We start from the raw sequence: 18,111 nt of genomic DNA, 5'->3' as shown, positions 1-18,111 counted from the left end.
ACCATTTAGCTTTTAAAATGGATTTTACTATATGTTTACTATATTCTGGCACTGAGGAATGTTATTTAGCTGTAAAAAAAATTATATGCTGCTGCACAGGAATACTATGTAGCTCCAAAAAATTTGGTTTTGTATATGCTGGTGCTACCTAATATTAATTGCGACTATCAAGAGCTGATTTGTATATTATGGTAGTGATTGAAATTATTTTTATTATTATTCATAATAATAATAATAATAATAATAATAATAATAATAATAATAAAAAAGCCTGAATATCTCCCTAATCCCACATTCTGCACCTAATCCTAAAGTATACAACACACAATGCAAAATAGCAGAGATCTCCAGCACGTACTTGCAACGATGATGTCAACTGATAGTGATAACACCCAGGTGCCTGCCTCTTTACTATCCCTCCTATTAAATCTCTGCCTATTGGTATCTCCACATGATAAAGAACTAATCTCCCCCCTCATGAGCTCTTAAAAGAGCTTTCTGGCATCAAAACATCACCTTGTACGCTCTTTTTACTCTCCCTATGCTCACACTATGCTCTCCCTATGCTGCTTCCAGCAGCAATGTGCGCAAGACGCGCCAGCAGGGATTAAATATCCCTTATGATGCTGTTAGGCCAGGTAATCACAGTAATGCCACACCAAAAATGGCGCCGGCATTACTGTGATTGGCAAGCCAGCTGAGAATGTTCATTGGCTGCAAATAAAGAGCCAAACATGCTGGGCGGGTCACTCAAATATACCGAGGCGAATACTAAATTACTCGCCGAGTAACAAACAGCCGGAATAGCATACTATTCATGCAAATAATGAATAGTACCGAATGTATTAGCTCATCACTAATTTTAAGGAAAAAACAATATTCTGCTTAATTAGGAGCACAGCAAAATAGAAGACAGGAATTTAGGGTAAGGCCTAACAGTGCAGTTTTGAAGCAACCATGACATAATGGATGTGGTAAAAAAAAAAAAATCATTTATTTTTGATTGGTTGACGCAAATTTAATAAGGTTAACTTTATTAATGTGGAACAACTATAGTAATGACATTATTAAACATATACCGTAATCAGAAATTCTTTATGCAAAACCAGATACTTTCAACTGCAAGTGTTTTTTGTTCAAGTGCATCATATCTATGTCACAACTACAATGTCTAGCCCTAGCCTTACATTATATCATTAGTTATAACTTAAGTGACAAAAAAATAACTTTGCTCTGTGCAGCTACTCAACCAGGTCACAGAATCACATTACGCACCAGCAACTTTTTTGTAAATAACTTAATGGTGAAACTTGACAAGTTTGCGTTTTATTTGTGGATTTTCCACAAATACTTGAATGAGAAGAGAAAACTTAATTGGTAAAAAATGCGTGTAATCGGCATATGACTTTATTAATGAAGTTATATCATTGCTAAGAAACAGGACGTATCCAAAATCAAGAAGCGATATTTAACCCCTTCACCCCAAAGCCTGTTTTCACCTAAGTGACACGGCCAATTTTTACAATTCTGACCACTCTCACTTTATGAGGTCATAACTCTGAAACGCTTCAACGGATCCTGGTGATTCTGAGATTGTTTTCTCGTGACATATTGTACTTTATGATAGTGGTAAAACTTCTTCGATATGACTTGCATTTATTTGTGAAAAAAACAGAAATTTGTCGAAAATTATGAAAATTTAGCAATTTTCCAATTTTTCGGTTTTATGCCCTTAAATTAGAGAGTTATATCACATAATATAGTTAATAAACAACATTTCCCACATGTCTGCTTTACATCAGCACAATTTTGGAAACATAATTTTTTTTTGTTAGGGAGTTATAAGGGTTAAAAGTTGACCAGCGATTTCTCATTTTTGCAACAAAATTTGCAAAACCATTTTTTTTACGGACCAACTCACACTTGAAGTGATTTTGAGGGGTCTATATGACAGAAAATGCCTAAAAGTGACACCATTCTAAAAACTGCACCCCTCAAGGTACTCAAAACCACATTCAAAAAGTTTATTAACCCTTCAGGTGCTTCACAGGAATTTTTGGAATGTTTAAAAAAAATTGAACATTTAACTTTTTTTCACAAAATTTTTACTTCAGATCCAATTTGTTTTATTTTACCAAGGGTAACAGGAGAAATTGGACCAAAAAAGTCGTTGTACAATTTGTCCTGAGTACGCCGATACCCCACATGTTGGGGTAAACCATTGATTGGGCACATGGCAGAGCTCGGAAGGGAAGGAGCGCCATTTGACTTTTCAATGCAAAATTGGCTGGATTTGAGATCGGAACCCATGTCGTGTTTGGAGAGCCCCTGATGTGCCTAAACAGTGGAAACCCCCACAAGTGACACCATTTTGGAAAGTAGACCCTCTAAGGAACTAATCTAGATGTGTGGTGAGCACTTTGAACCTCCAAGTGCTTCACAGAAGTTTATAATGTAGAGCCGTAAAAAAAAAATAATATTAATTTTCACAAAAAATGATATTTTTGCCCCAAATTTTTTTTTTCCCAAGGGTAGCAGGATAAATTGGACCCCAAAAGTTGTTGTGAAATTTGTCCTGAGTACGCTGATACTTCATATATGGGGATAAACCACTGTTTTGGCGCATGGCAGAGCTCGGAAGGGAAGGAGCGCCATTTGACTTTTCAATGCAAAATTGGCTGGAATTGAGATCGGAACCCATGTCGTGTTTGGAGAGCCCCTGACGTGCCTAAACAGTGGAAACCCCCACAAGTGACACCATTTTGGAAAGAAGACCCCCTAAGGAACTTATCTAGATGTGTGGTGAGCACTTTTAACCCCCAATTGTTTCACTAAAGTTTAGAATGTAGCGCTGTGAAAATTAAAAAATCATTTTTTCTTTCCACAAAATGATGTTTTAGCCCGCAATTTTTTTCCTGCAGGTGTCATATTGCATTTGCAGAGCCCCTGATGTACCTAAACAGTAGAAACCCCCCACAAGTGACCCCATATTGGAAACTAGACCCCCCACGGAACTTATCTAGATGTGTTGTGAGAACTTTGAACTAACAAGTGTTTCACTACAGTTTATCACGCAGAGCCGTGAAAATAAAAAATATTTTTTTTTCCACGAAAATTATATTTTAGCCCCCACGTTTTTATTTTCCCAAGGGTAACAGGAGAAATTGGACAACAAAAGTTGTTGTCCAATTTGTCCTGAGTACGCTGATACCCCATATGTGGGGGGGAACCACTGTTTGTGCGCACGGCAGAGCTCGGAAGGGAAGGAGCGCCGTTTGAAATGCAGACTTAGATGGATTGGTCTGCAGGTGTCATGTTGCATTTGCAGAGCCCCTGATGTACCTAAACAGTAGAAACCCCCCACAAGTGACCCCATATTGGAAACTAGACCCCCCACGGAACTTATCTAGATGTGTTGTGAGAACTTTGAACCCCCAAGTGTTTCACTACAGTTTATAACGCAGAGCCGCGAAAATAAAAAATATATTTTTTTCCACGAAAATCATATTTTAGCCCCCACGTTTTTATTTTCCCAAGGGTAACAGGACAAATTGGACCCCAAAAGATGTTGTCCAACTTGTCCTGAGAACGCTGATACCCCATATGTTGGGGGGAACCACTGTTTGGGCGCACAGGAGAACTCGGAAGGGAAGGAGCACTGTTTTAGTTTTTCAAAGCAGAATTGGCTGGAATTGAGATCGGACGCCATGTCGCGTTTGGAGAGCCCCTGATGTGCCTAAACAGTGAAAACTCCCCAATTCTAACTGAAACCCTAACCCCAACCCTAACCCCAGCCCTAACCCTAGCCCTAACCCCAACCCCAACCCTAGCCCTAACCCTAGCGCTACTTTCACACTAGCGTTTTTTTGCATACGTCGCAATGCGTCGTTTTGGCAAAAAAACGCATCCTGAAAAGTCATCTGCAGGATGCGTTTTTTCCCCATAGACTAACATTAGCGACATATTGACACACGTCGCAAGCGTCGTGCGACGGTTGCGTCGTGTTGTGGCGGACCGCCGGCAGCAAAAAACGTTACATGTAACTTTTTTTGTGCCGACGGTCCACCATTTCCGACCGCACATGCGCGGCTGGAACTCCGCCCCCACCTCCCCGCACCTCACAATGGGGCAGCGGATGCGTGGAAAAACAGCATCCGCTGCCCCCGTTGTGCGGCGCTTGCACAGTATGCGTCGGTATGTCGGGCCGACGCAGCGCGACGGCCCGTACCGACGCTAGTGTGAAAGTAGCCTAACGGGAAAATGGAAATAAATACATTTTTTTAAATTTTATTATTTTTCCCTAACTAAGGGGGTGATGAAGGGGGATTTGATTTACTTTTATAGCGTTTTTTGGGCAGATTTTTATGGTTGGCAGCCATCACACACTAAAAGACGCTTTTTATTGCAAAAAATAGTTTTTGCATCACCACATTTTGAGAGCTATAATTTTTCCATATTTTGGTCCACTGAGTCATGTGAGATCTTGTTTTTTGCGGGACGAGTTGACGTTTTTATTGGTACCATTTTCGGGTACATGACATTTTTTGATCGCTTTTTATTCCGATTTTTGGGAGGCGGAATGAACAAAAACCAGCAATTCCTGAAATTCTTTTAGGGGGGGCGTTTATACCGTTCCGCGTTTGGTAAAAAGGATAAAGCATTTTTATTCTTCGGGTCAGTACGATTACAGCGATACTTCATTTATGTAATTTTTTTATGTTTTGGCGCTTTAACACAATAAAAACTATTTTATATAAAAAAATAATTGTTTTTGCATCGCTTTATTCTGAGGACTATAACTTTTTTATTTTTCTGCTGATGATGCTGTATGGTGGCTTTTTTTTTGAGGGACAAGATGACGTTTTCAGTGGTACCATGGTTATTTATATCTGTCTTTTTCATCGCGTGTTATTCCACTTTTTGTTTGGCGGTATGAGAATAAAGCGTTGTTTTTTGCCTCGTTTTTTTTTTTTTTTTACGGTGTTCACTGAAGGGGTTAACTAGTGGTATAGTTTTATAGGTGGGGTCGTTATGGACGCGGCGATACTAAATATGTGTACTTTTATTGTGTGATATTTTTTTTTTATTTAGATAAAGAAATGTATTTATGGGAATATATATATATATTTTTTTTCTTTATTTAGGAATTTTTTTTTTTTTTTTTTACACATGTGGAAATTTTTTTTTTTTTACTTTTTTACTTTGTCCCAGGGGGGGACATCATAGATCGGTGATCTGACAGTGTGCACAGCACTCTGTCAGATCACTGACGTGACTGGCACATTGCAGAGGCTTGCCGGCGCCTGCTATGAGGAATTCTCAGCAGACGCCGGCAAGCAGGGTCATCTCATGACCCGGAAGGAGTCCCGCGGCCATCTTGGATCCGGGGACTCCTTCCAGGTCACCGGAGCAGCGCGATCTCATCGCGTTGCTCCGGTGGGATAGCGCAGGGAGCCCCCGTCCCTGCTCGATCCCCCTCTATGCCGCTGTCAATAGTGACAGCGGCATCAGAGGGGTTAAATGCCCGCGATCGGCGATAGCGCCGATTGTGGGCATTGCTGCGGGGTGTCAGCTGTCATATACAGCTGACACCCGCACCCGATCACCGCGGCGCTCAGCGCGAGACCGCGGTGATCGATGCGCCGTACTAGTACTGTGGCTGGCACTAATGCAGTGCCGGCAGCACCGTACTAGTACGGCGCATGGCACAAAGGGGTTAAAACGTGACATATCAATAAGAGAGAAAAATTGCAGTGTCGAAAACGCATGTAAAAAATTCACTCAAAAATGCAATTATTAAAAAAAAAGTAAATTAATTTAGCTATGGCTATGTTCCCACAATGGTCTTTCGGTGCAATTTTGAAGCTGCGCATTTTTGCTGCTCCAAATATGCAGCATATTACAGTTCCGGCAAAGTGGATGGGATTGAGAGAAATCTCACGCCCACTGTGCTTCTTTCTTACTCAGTGTAAACTGACCTGCGGTGCGTATTTCAAATCCATAACATGTCAAATTCTCTTACGGGTAAAAAACACGTGCCTTTTTAGTGCATTCCCATGGCAGAAACGAATCAAAAGCGCATTTAATCTGCTCCTATTATACCAATAAAGTTTTGTCAAAGCCAAAAAACCAGAATTACAACAAAAAAGCCAAATACCAGGTAGTATCAAAAACAAAGCAGCTTTATTTAAAAGCATGACACACCAGAGACAAAAAACACAGCATCAAAAACATGATAAAAATGCAAGTAAAAAAACGCAATGAAAAACTGAAAGAATTTAAATAATAGGTGCAGAAATGGTGCAGAATTTCTGCAACGTCATAAATGCACCATTTATGCTCATTGTGGGAATGTAGCCTTATTTGGTATTTGGCTCAGCCACCAGTGGGTGACATTGCTCTATTTCACTGAACATGGATGCAATGAAAGGATCTAAAATCACATATCAAAAGCATTTGTGACATTTATTACAAAAATGCCTTAATTCTTGCTGCAAGCATTTGCTGAAATGTCACACTAAAGTTGCTTTTGCACACCACATTTTTCTAACAGACACCATGCTTTTACTGGTGTTTTTACCATTGGGATAAAAAATAATGCATACATTAAATACAATGCATTTTGCATGTGCTGTCTTAGTAGCATTTTCATGGTCAGTCGTACTACTTCTTTAAAAGCAGCTTGCACTGGGTATAGAGCTTTTAAGGAGAATTTATTCATGTATTTCACCCATTTATTTTAAAAAATGCATTGTATTACATTTCAATGCATTTTCCTTGCTATTTGCTTTTACCTTTCACAAACAAGTAATGGAATTTAAAAAAAAGGACCAAAAACAGCTGAGAATTTTGAAAGTAGATTTCTGTCCACAAAGATCTGCAGCAAATAACAATATCATACAATTTCTTCCACAGTATAAATCAACCAAATACTGAATGTGTGCCCGTGGCCTAAGGCTACATTCCCACTATGATCTTTTGATGAGTTTTCGATGTAGCAGATTTTTGGCATAATTTCTGCACCTGATAAGTAAATTAGATTACTTTTGTTTTTTTCATTGTGTTTTTGAGTGAGGTTTTTCTACATGCGTTTTCACACCTCCCAACAGTCCCGTATTCCGCGGGGCAGCCCCAATTTTGACAGTCTGCCCCGCAATCACGGGTGGGACCATTCTTGTCCCACACTGCAGAACCACAGATACCTCCACCCACAGAGAGCCGCACACCACATTTATGGCTGCCGATGCTCTGTGCGCACAGGACCTGTGATGAGGTCACAGGAGGGGAGGAGTCAGGAATCACATGATTGGGACCTCCGTGTATGCATGCAGGACTCTGCTGTGCTGTCATGGTGCTCACTTCTGGATGAGGGTAAGCTTATGTGTGGGGTCAGGAGGGGTTTACAGTGTGGATGTAGCAGAGCCCTGTGTGTACAAGGTGTATGGAGATGAGCCGTATGTGTACAAGGCGTACGAAGCGGAACCGGGTGTGCGCAAGGTGTTCGGAGCGGAGTCGGGTGTGTACGAGGTGTATGGAGCGGAGCCATGTGTTTGCAAGGTGTACAGAGCGGAGCCTGGTGTGTATGAGATATGTAGAGTGGAGCCAGGTGTGTATGAAGTGTACGGAGCAGAGCCGTGTGTGTATGAGGTGTACGGAGCAGAGCCATGTGTGTGCAAGGTGTATGGAGTGCAGCCGCATGTGTAGGAGTAACCATCTGTGGCCATTATACTGTATGCAGTATCATGTGTGGCCATTATACAGTATAGAGCACTGTGTGGCGATTATACATTATGGAGCACAATTAGTGATGATCGAGTGTACTCGTTGTTCGGGTTTTCCCGAGCACGCTTGGGTGACCTCCAACTATTTATGACTGCTCGGAGATTTAGTTTTCATCAGGGCAGCTGAATGATTTACAGCTACTAGCCAGGTTGAGTACATGTGGGGGTTGCCTGGTTGCTAGGCAACCCCCACATGTAATCAAGCAGGCTAGTAGCTGTAAATCATTCAGCTGCCGTGATGAAAACTAAATCTCCAAGCAGTCATAAATACTCGGAGGTCACCTGAGCAACGAGTACACTCGTTCATCACTAAGCACTATGTGTGGCCATTATACACTATGGAGCATCATGTGTGGCGATTATACAGTATGGAGCACTGTGTGGCCATATTTTTTGTTTATAATTATTGTTTATGAAACAGTGTGATCAGCAGTGCAAAATGGGTGTGGCTGGGATGTGGATATGGGTGTGACTAGTTGAGAAATGGGTGTGGTCAGAGGTGTGGCCTAAAATTTGCCATGCCACAAACTTTGTCCCTTTTTCCCTTCTTCAAAAGTTGGGAGGTATGCATTTTATCTCATTATTATCGCTGTGTTTTTTCTTTCTTCTTGGAATGTCATGTTTTAAAACAAAGCTACTTTATTTTCGATACTTCCTGGTTTTGGCTTAGGCAAAACTTCATTAATACAGTCATGTGTGGATTATATGCATTTTTGATGTGTTTCTGCCGTGGATACACACTAAAAATGCATATGCTTTTTTTACCTGTGGATTTTCCACATCTATTGCAATTCTATGAGAAAAATGTACCCAATAGACCTCCTTCACATGTCCTGATATTTCTGGTACAGGAAAAACCTGTACTAGAGATTTCCATGTTTGTGTATTTCATACATGTGGAAAACGTGTGGCAACTGTGTGCCGCCCGTGTGCCTCAGCAGTATCACACGAACCGACGCCTAAGAAAAGCAAGCACAGTTTGTGCTGTTCTCAGGCGCCGGGTGCTGAAGACAGCTCTCGTCATTGTCACCTACTCTTAGCACGAGCAGGAGACAATGATGACAGCTGCCTCCAGCAGCCTGCGCCATGGAATAGCGCAAACTGATTCTCAGGTACCGGTTTGTGTCAAATCGATGACACCTTGATGTCATCCGTGTGTCATCAGTGTGCACATGTGCGGAACGTTTTGCGGCCCAAGCTGCTGATAAAAAACACACGTCAGCGTACTTTGCCCACGGACACACAGTCCGTGGAAACACACTGACATGTGTGAAAGTGTGAAGCTGTCACCACACGGACCGTAAACAATGATGTGTGAAGGGGGCCTAAAATTTGTTTACCTGCAAGAGAAATGTGGAATTATCCTGAGTTTTAGTTTTTATTTTTGCTGGGTTTCAGGTAAACTGTAAATAATACATTTTTATATAATCTTGTGATTCATTACAAATGTCAAATTCACTTTATTAATTTGAAAAGAAATTAACCAGAACATATAGTGACTTAAGTGTTGGTATGTCATATTTCATTTTTTTTAATTGCCATCTATTCCAAGAACAGGCAATTTTTCACTGTAGTTCCTACAAAGCCAGCGCCTACATGTTATTTGTAGAAGTCTCCGGGTACAGATACTTTTAATAGCTACATGATATAGCGCATATTGTTAAAGTAAGTTATGTGTTAGCCTCAGGTTATGTTCCTCAGTAAAGACTATATAATGTATCACACGTGTTGGCAAAGTGCTTGTCATGTGTCAAAATAAATGTGATTAGAATGACATCTAAGAGATTCATAATATTCCTTTAGATTTCTTATTTTTACAGTTTCTGAGTGCACTGTTACTATAAAGTCACAGCGATGATCCATGGCACAATGTTTTTTGTCATTTGCTTTGTCAAGGTCTGCTATGGCTAGAAGCTTGAATGATATAATTAATAACAGAATGAAATGCAATAAAGATTATTTAAAATTTTTATCTTTAGGTTCTTTGGATCATTATTGTGAATATTTTTATTGTGATATGCAGAAACTCCCACCAAGCTTAGCACCAGTTGTATAACGATTAGTGATGAGTGAGCATACTCGTTACTTGGGTTTCCCTGAGCATGCTCAAGTGGTCTCTGAGTATTTCGGCGTGCTTGGGAATTTAGTTTTCATTGCCGCAGCTGCATGATTGATGACTGCTAGTCAGCCTGAATACATGTGGGGGTTGCCTGCTTGTTAGGGAATTTAGACATGTATCATGCAGCTGCGGCGACAAAAATCTCCGAGCACGCCAAAATACTCGGTGACCACCCGAGCATGCTCGGGGAAACCTGAGTAATGAGTATACTCGCTCATCACTATTAGCGATCGCATTCGCAGAGGTAGTCACCGGGTCCATGCGGGTGGGGGCCTACCAATGCCAGCAAAAACTTCAATTGGATGCACATTCAACTGAATTGTATTGCGGCGCAAAGACCCGTCGAGTACATGCTCGGCAATGCACATTTCCGGCCAATCAGAAGCCAGCAACTGATGTGACTAAGGGCGCATGGCAGTGACGTCATGCGCTTCCATCGCTTAAATACTGAAGAAGAAGGTGCCGAAAAGCATTGGAGCAGATGGGATGAGAATGTAATTGCTTATTTATTTCTATGCATTAAAAAAAGGCAGAACAGGGGACATGTACCAGGATGGGAGACATATACATGGATGGGGCCCAAAATGAGTGATATACTGTATATACTAGGATGGGGCCCAGGCATAATAAGGAACATATATACCAGGATGACAGATATATATATACTTATATGTAAGGGATAGGGTTGAGCGACTTTCATTTTTTTAAGATCGAGTAGGGTTTTGGGAAACCCGATTTTGTCCAGAGTCGAGTCGAGTGCAGTCGGCCGATTATCGCTAAAAGTCGGGGATCGACCGAAACACGAAACCCAATGCAAGTCAATGGGGAAGCATAGTCGGCAGTGAGTGGAGGCCAGGAAAACACCTACAGTGCCCATTTTAATGCCAAAAACATCCATTCTTGTTTCTGAAGCTTGCCAATCTTAATTAACTGTATAATAATAGTTGGGCATAGGGAATTGGGGGAAAGTTGTGGGGGGAGTAGGGCTGGCTCAAGTTTTTCGTGGGCCCAGGAAATGCGGACTACGTCACGGCGGTGTTGCAGGGAAAGGTAAGTATTTAAACGTTGCAAGTGCTGTGATCCTGAGCAAGCAGGGGGGGGCCCACTCGTTCGCATTGCCACTGGCACAGGGCCCCTCAAAGTACGGCGGTGTGTTTGCATGGCGGGGGCGCCTCCCACCAGCAGCGACACTTTTGCGTACTCTGAGGGGCCCTGTGCCAGTGACGTCGCCAACGAGTATGCCCCCCCCACCTGATGAAGGAACCTGCACTTTCATCTGCACCTTCCTCTTTGTCCCTGTGTAAGGTGGTATAACATGCGGGAAGGGGAACCTTACTTTCAGCAGGGTCAGATTCTGGCTGTGTAGAGTACAAGGGGAATGTAGTGGTCTAGGTCAATGTACCAGCAGACTCATTTAGCAGTGGCTGGGCAATGGGCAGGATGAGGAGGAAACAGATATAGGGCCAAAGAATAAAGTAGGCTACATGCAGTTCAAAATTGGTAACAGGACTAAACAGGCGGCATTGCTTTGTTCAGTGGAGTAGCAAACCCAAGAGCAGCAGACACTGTTTCAAGGGCCTAACCACACTAGTAGGCCAAATGCAGTTTAATATCTGATAGTATAGGGCGAAAGCCAGAATGTGGAAGCTCAGCTTTGTTCAGTTGAGGACAACACCAGGGAGGGGCAGACACCTTTAGTAGGCCGGAAAAGCCTATTGCATTTTTTAAAATGGTAATTTGGAGCAGAAGGTTGAAGCTCAGCTTTATTTAGTTGAGGGCAACACCAGGGAGGGGCAGAAGCCGTTAGTAGGCCCTAACCACCATTTTTTTTTTTTTAAACCACTTAATGAGAGCCGGAAGGTTGAAGCTCAGCTTTATTTAGTTGAGGACAACACCAGGCAGGGGCACACAGACAGACACCTTTAGTAGGCCGGAAAAGCCTATTGCATTTTTTAAAATGGTAATTTGGAGCAGAAGGTTGAAGCTCAGCTTTATTTAGTTGAGGGCAACACCAGGGAGGGGCAGAAGCCGTTAGTAGGCCCTAACCACCATTTTTTTTTTTAAAACCACTTAATGAGAGCCGGAAGGTTGAAGCTCAGCTTTATTTAGTTGAGGACAACACCAGGCAGGGGCACACAGACAGACACCTTTAGTAGGCCGGAAAAGCCTATTGCATTTTTTAAAATGGTAATTTGGAGCAGAAGGTTGAAGCTCAGCTTTATTTAGTTGAGGGCAACACCAGGCAGGGGCACACAGACAGACACCTTTAGTAGGCCGGAAAAGCCTATTGCATTTTTTAAAATGGTAATTTGGAGCAGAAGGTTGAAGCTCAGCTTTATTTAGTTGAGGGCAACACCAGGCAGGGGCACACAGACAGACACCTTTAGTAGGCCGGAAAAGCCTATTGCATTTTTTAAAATGGTAATTTGGAGCAGAAGGTTGAAGCTCAGCTTTATTTAGTTGAGGGCAACACCAGGGAGGGGCAGAAGCCGTTAGTAGGCCCTAACCACCATTTATTTTTTTTAAAACCACTTAATGAGAGCCGGAAGGTTGAAGCTCAGCTTTATTTAGTTGAGGACAACACCAGGCAGGGGCACACAGACAGACACCTTTAGTAGGCCGGAAAAGCCTATTGCATTTTTTAAAATGGTAATTTGGAGCAGAAGGTTGAAGCTCAGCTTTATTTAGTTGAGGGCAACACCAGGCAGGGGCACACAGACAGACACCTTTGGTAGGCCGGAAAAGCCTATTGCATTTTTTAAAATGGTAATTTGGAGCAGAAGGTTGAAGCTCAGCTTTATTTAGTTGAGGGCAACACCAGGCAGGGGCACACAGACAGACACCTTTAGTAGGCCGGAAAAGCCTATTGCATTTTTTAAAATGGTAATTTGGAGCAGAAGGTTGAAGCTCAGCTTTATTTAGTTGAGGGCAACACCAGGGAGGGGCAGAAGCCGTTAGTAGGCCCTAACCACCATTTTTTTTTTTTAAAACCACTTAATGAGAGCCGGAAGGTTGAAGCTCAGCTTTATTTAGTTGAGGACAACACCAGGCAGGGGCACACAGACAGACACCTTTAGTAGGCCGGAAAAGCCTATTGCATTTTTTAAAATGGTAATTTGGAGCAGAAGGTTGAAGCTCAGCTTTATTTAGTTGAGGACAACACCAGGCAGGGGCACACAGACAGACACCTTTAGTAGGCCGGAAAAGCCTATTGCATTTTTTAAAATGGTAATTTGGAGCAGAAGGTTGAAGCTCAGCTTTATTTAGTTGAGGACAACACCAGGCAGGGGCACACAGACAGACACCTTTAGTAGGCCGGAAAAGCCTATTGCATTTTTTAAAATGGTAATTTGGAGCAGAAGGTTGAAGCTCAGCTTTATTTAGTTGAGGGCAACACCAGGCAGGGGCACACAGACAGACACCTTTAGTAGGCCGGAAAAGCCTATTGCATTTTTTAAAATGGTAATTTGGAGCAGAAGTTTGAAGCTCAGCTTTATTTAGTTGAGGACAACACCAGGCAGGGGCACACAGACAGACACCTTTAGTAGGCCGGAAAAGCCTATTGCATTTTTTAAAATGGTAATTTGGAGCAGAAGGTTGAAGCTCAGCTTTATTTAGTTGAGGGCAACACCAGGGAGGGGCAGAAGCCGTTAGTAGGCCCTAACCAACGTTGAAGGCCAAATGCAGTTTAATTTCTGATACTATAGGCCGAAAGCCAGAAGGTGGAAGCTCCGATTTAGACAGTGGAGGACAATTTGAATTAGGGACTGCAGACAGACTTAGTAGGCTGTCCCCTGTGGACCATGCATCCACCACATCAACCCATTGCGCCGTAATGGACACGTAATCTTCCGTGGCCATGCCTACAGGTCCATGCGTCTGTTGTCAGGTGCACCTTTGTACTCACAGATTGCCAGAGTGCATGGACAATGCGGTCTTCTACATGCTGGTGGAGGGTTGGGATGGCTTTTCTCGCAAAAGAAGTGTCGACTGGTTAGCTTGTAGTGTGGTACAGCGTAGTCCATCATGGCCTTATTAATAGTAAATAAAATATATAACTAGGCTCTATGAACTTTTAAATAGGTTCCAGGGGTACACGGGCAGCATTGGTGTGGTCAGTGGAGGAGTATTGCAAGTAGGGGCTGCAGACAGGCTATCAAAGGCCTAAAATAACAAACAGTAGGCAGTCATGGCAGTTTTACATCGGTTACATGGATACACAGGCAGGCACTCCAGGCAGCATTGTGGTCAGTGGAGGAGTATTGCAAGTAGGGGCCGCAGACAGGCTATCAAAGGCCTAAAATAACAAACAGTAGGCAGTCATGGCAGTTTTACATCGGTTACATGGATACACAGGCAGGCACTCCAGGCAGCATTGTGGTCAGTGGAGGAGTATTGCAAGTAGGGGCCGCAGACAGGCTATCAAAGGCCTAACATAACAAACAATAGGCTCATGGCAGTTTTACAGCGGTTACATGGATACACGGGCAGGCAGCTTGGTGGTCAGTGGAGGAGTATTTAAAGTAGGGACCGCAGACAGGCTTCAAAGGCCTAAAATAACAAACAATAGGCTCATGGCAGTTTTACAGCGGTTACATGGATACACGGGCAGGCAGCTTGGTGGTCAGTGGAGGAGTATTTAAAGTAGGGACCGCAGACAGGCTATCAAAGGCCTAAAATAACAAACAATAGGCTCATGGCAGTTTTACAGCGGTTACATGGATACACGGGCAGGCAGCTTGGTGGTCAGTGGAGGAGTATTTAAAGTAGGGACCGCAGACAGGCTATCAAAGGCCTAAAATAACAAACAATAGGCTTATGGCAGTTTTACAGCGGTTACATGGATACACGGGCAGGCAGCTGGTGATGAGTGGAGGAGTATTTAAAGTAGGGACCGCAGACAGGCTATCAAAGGCCTAAAATAACAAACAATAGGCTTATGGCAGTTTTACAGCAGTTACATGGATACACGGGCAGGCAGCTGGTGATGAGTGGAGGAGTATTTAAAGTAGGGACCGCAGACAGGCTATCAAAGGCCTAAAATAAGAAAATGGGCTGGCTGTAGGCACTTTATAATTGGTTCCAGGGGTACACGGGCAGCAGTGGTCTGGCCAGTGGAGGACTAGTGGAAGGAGGGACCGCAGACAGGCTTCAAAGGCCTAACATAAAAAAACGGGCTGGCTGTAGGCACTTTATAATTGGTTCCAGGGGTACACGGGCAGCAGTGGTCTGGTCAGTGGAGGACTAGTGGAAGGAGGGACCGCAGACAGGCTTCAAAGGCCTAACATAAAAAAACGGGCTGGCTGTAGGCACTTTATAATTGGTTCCAGGGGTACACGGGCAGCAGTGGTCTGGTCAGTGGAGGACTAGTGGAAGGAGGGACCGCAGACAGGCTTCAAAGGCCTAACATAAAAAAACGGGCTGGCTGTAGGCACTTTATAATTGGTTCCAGGGGTACACGGGCAGCAGTGGTCTGGTCAGTGGAGGACTAGTGGAAGGAGGGACCGCAGACAGGCTTCAAAGGCCTAACATAAAAAAATGGGCTGGCTGTAGGCACTTTATAATTGGTTCCAGGGGTACACGGGCAGCAGTGGTCTGGTCAGTGGAGGACTAGTGGAAGGAGGGACCGCAGACAGGCTTCAAAGGCCTAACATAAAAAAATGGGCTGGCTGTAGGCACTTTATAATTGGTTCCAGGGGTACACGGGCAGCAGTGGTCTGGTCAGTGGAGGACTAGTGGAAGGAGGGACCGCAGACAGGCTTCAAAGGCCTAACATAAAAAAATGGGCTGGCGGTAGGCACTTTATTATTGGTTCCAGGGGTACACGGGCAGCAGTGGTCTGGTCAGTGGAGGCCTAGTGGAAGGAGGGACCGCAGACAGGCTTCAAAGGCCTAAAATAACAAACAATAGGCTTATGGCAGTTTTACAGCGGTTACATGGATACACGGGCAGGCAGCTGGTGATGAGTGGAGGAGTATTTAAAGTAGGGACCGCAGACAGGCTATCAAAGGCCTAAAATAACAAACAATAGGCTCATGGCAGTTTTACAGCGGTTACATGGATACACGGGCAGGCAGCTTGGTGGTCAGTGGAGGAGTATTTAAAGTAGGGACCGCAGACAGGCTATCAAAGGCCTAAAATAACAAACAATAGGCTTATGGCAGTTTTACAGCGGTTACATGGATACACGGGCAGGCGGCTTGGTGGTGAGTGGAGGAGTATTTAAAGTAGGGACCGCAGACAGGCTATCAAAGGCCTAAAATAACAAACAATAGCCTCATGGCAGTTTTACAGCGGTTACATGGATACACGGGCAGGCAGCTTGGTGGTGAGTGGAGGAGTATTTAAAGTAGGGACCGCAGACAGGCTATCAAAGGCCTAAAATAACAAACAATAGGCTCATGGCAGCTTTACAGCGGTTACATGGATACACAGGCAGCTTGGTGGTGAGTGGAGGAGTATTTAAAGTAGGGACCGCAGACAGGCTATCAAAGGCCTAAAATAACAAACAATAGGCTCATGGCAGCTTTACAGCGGTTACATGGATACACAGGCAGCTTGGTGGTGAGTGGAGGAGTAGTGCAAGGAGTGTCTGTCCCAGTACTCCCAAAATATAAATAGATGTTAATGTCTCGCAAAACAACCAAAACAAAAAAAAAGGTGGCATACTTAGGTACAGGGGTGGGCTCATCTACTGAGTTTCTGACATAGTAATTTGGCAGTAACTATTTAATGGTGCCAATATAGGACACAGACACAGACTACTTTAAGTTGCATCATAGATGTCTACAAATTTGTATTGTCAGTGCCAGACATTGAATGATGTCAGCGAATAGACTAAAGATTGGTGGAGCTGTGCGACATAATTTTGCACGTGGTAGAGCACATTTTGAGCTGGGGTAGGGGGGAACTCTCTTGAGGCCGGCGGGACCGCCCCAGGGCCCCTCATGTTACAACGGTGTGTCTGACGTTGGGTGCGCACCACCACCGCCAGAGACACTACATTGTACTATGAGGGACCCAGTAGCAATGCCGTCAACCAAAAGCGAGCACACCCACCTCTTCAGACAAACAGCAGTCTCACGGGTGCTTGCGCCAAGTCGCGATACCACGGCCCCGTGTGGGGAGTTTTGCCATTTAGGGAGGTGTAAACATGTCGTATGCTGTACAATCAGCTGCAGCAAATTAGACATTAGAAAAGTAATTCACAGGCAAGAGCTTTTCATAGGAAAGCTAGGTGTCGGCCGGGCAAGGTGGGGCAAAAGATTTCGAAATCCAGTTGTGGTTCATTTTAATGAATGTTAGATCGTCAACATTTTGGGTAGCCAGACGAGTCCTTTTTTCGGTTAATATTGAACCTGCAGCACTGAATACTCTTTCTGATAGGACACTTGCTGCCGGGCAAGCAAGCTCCTGCAATGCATATTCTGCCAATTCAGGCCAGGTGTCTAATTTGGAGGCCCAGTAATCAAATGGGAATGACGGTTGAGGGAGAACATCGATAAGGGATGAAAAATAGTTAGTAACCATACTGGACAAATGTTGTCTCCTGTCACTTTCAATTGATGCAGCAGTACCTGTCCTGTCTGCGGTCATAGCAAAATCACTCCACAACCTGGTCAGAAAACCCCTCTGTCCAACGCCACTTCTGATGTGTGCACCCCTAACACTCCTAGTCTGCTGCCCCCTGGAGCTCGTGTGAGAACGATCACGTGCGCTGTGTGCTGGGAATGCCTGAAGCAAACGGTCAACAAGAGTTGATTGTTTGGTTGCTAATATTAGTTCCAAGTTCTCATGTGGCATAATATTTTGCAATTTGCCTTTATAGCGTGGATCAAGGAGGCAGGCCAACCAGTAATCGTCATCGTTCATCATTTTCGTAATGCGTGTGTCCCTTTTTAGGATACGTAAGGCATAATCCGCCATGTGGGCCAAAGTTCCAGTTGTCAAATCTCCGGTTGTGATTGGTTGAGGGGCAGTTGCAGGCAAATCTACGTCACTTGTGTCCCTCAAAAAACCAGAACCCGGCCGTGACACGCAACCAATTTCCTGTGCCCCCGGGAAAGGTTCGGCATTAAAAATATACTCATCCCCATCATCCTCCTCGTCCTCCACCTCCTCTTCGCCCGCTACCTCGTCCTGTACACTGCCCTGACCAGACAATGGCTGACTGTCATCAAGGCTTTCCTCTTCCTCTGGTGCAGACGCCTG

The sequence above is a fragment of the Ranitomeya variabilis genome, chromosome 6 (assembly GCF_051348905.1).
Source record: "Ranitomeya variabilis isolate aRanVar5 chromosome 6, aRanVar5.hap1, whole genome shotgun sequence".
Lineage (NCBI taxonomy): Eukaryota > Metazoa > Chordata > Amphibia > Anura > Dendrobatidae > Ranitomeya > Ranitomeya variabilis.
Note: the sequence above shows the minus strand (reverse complement) of the source record.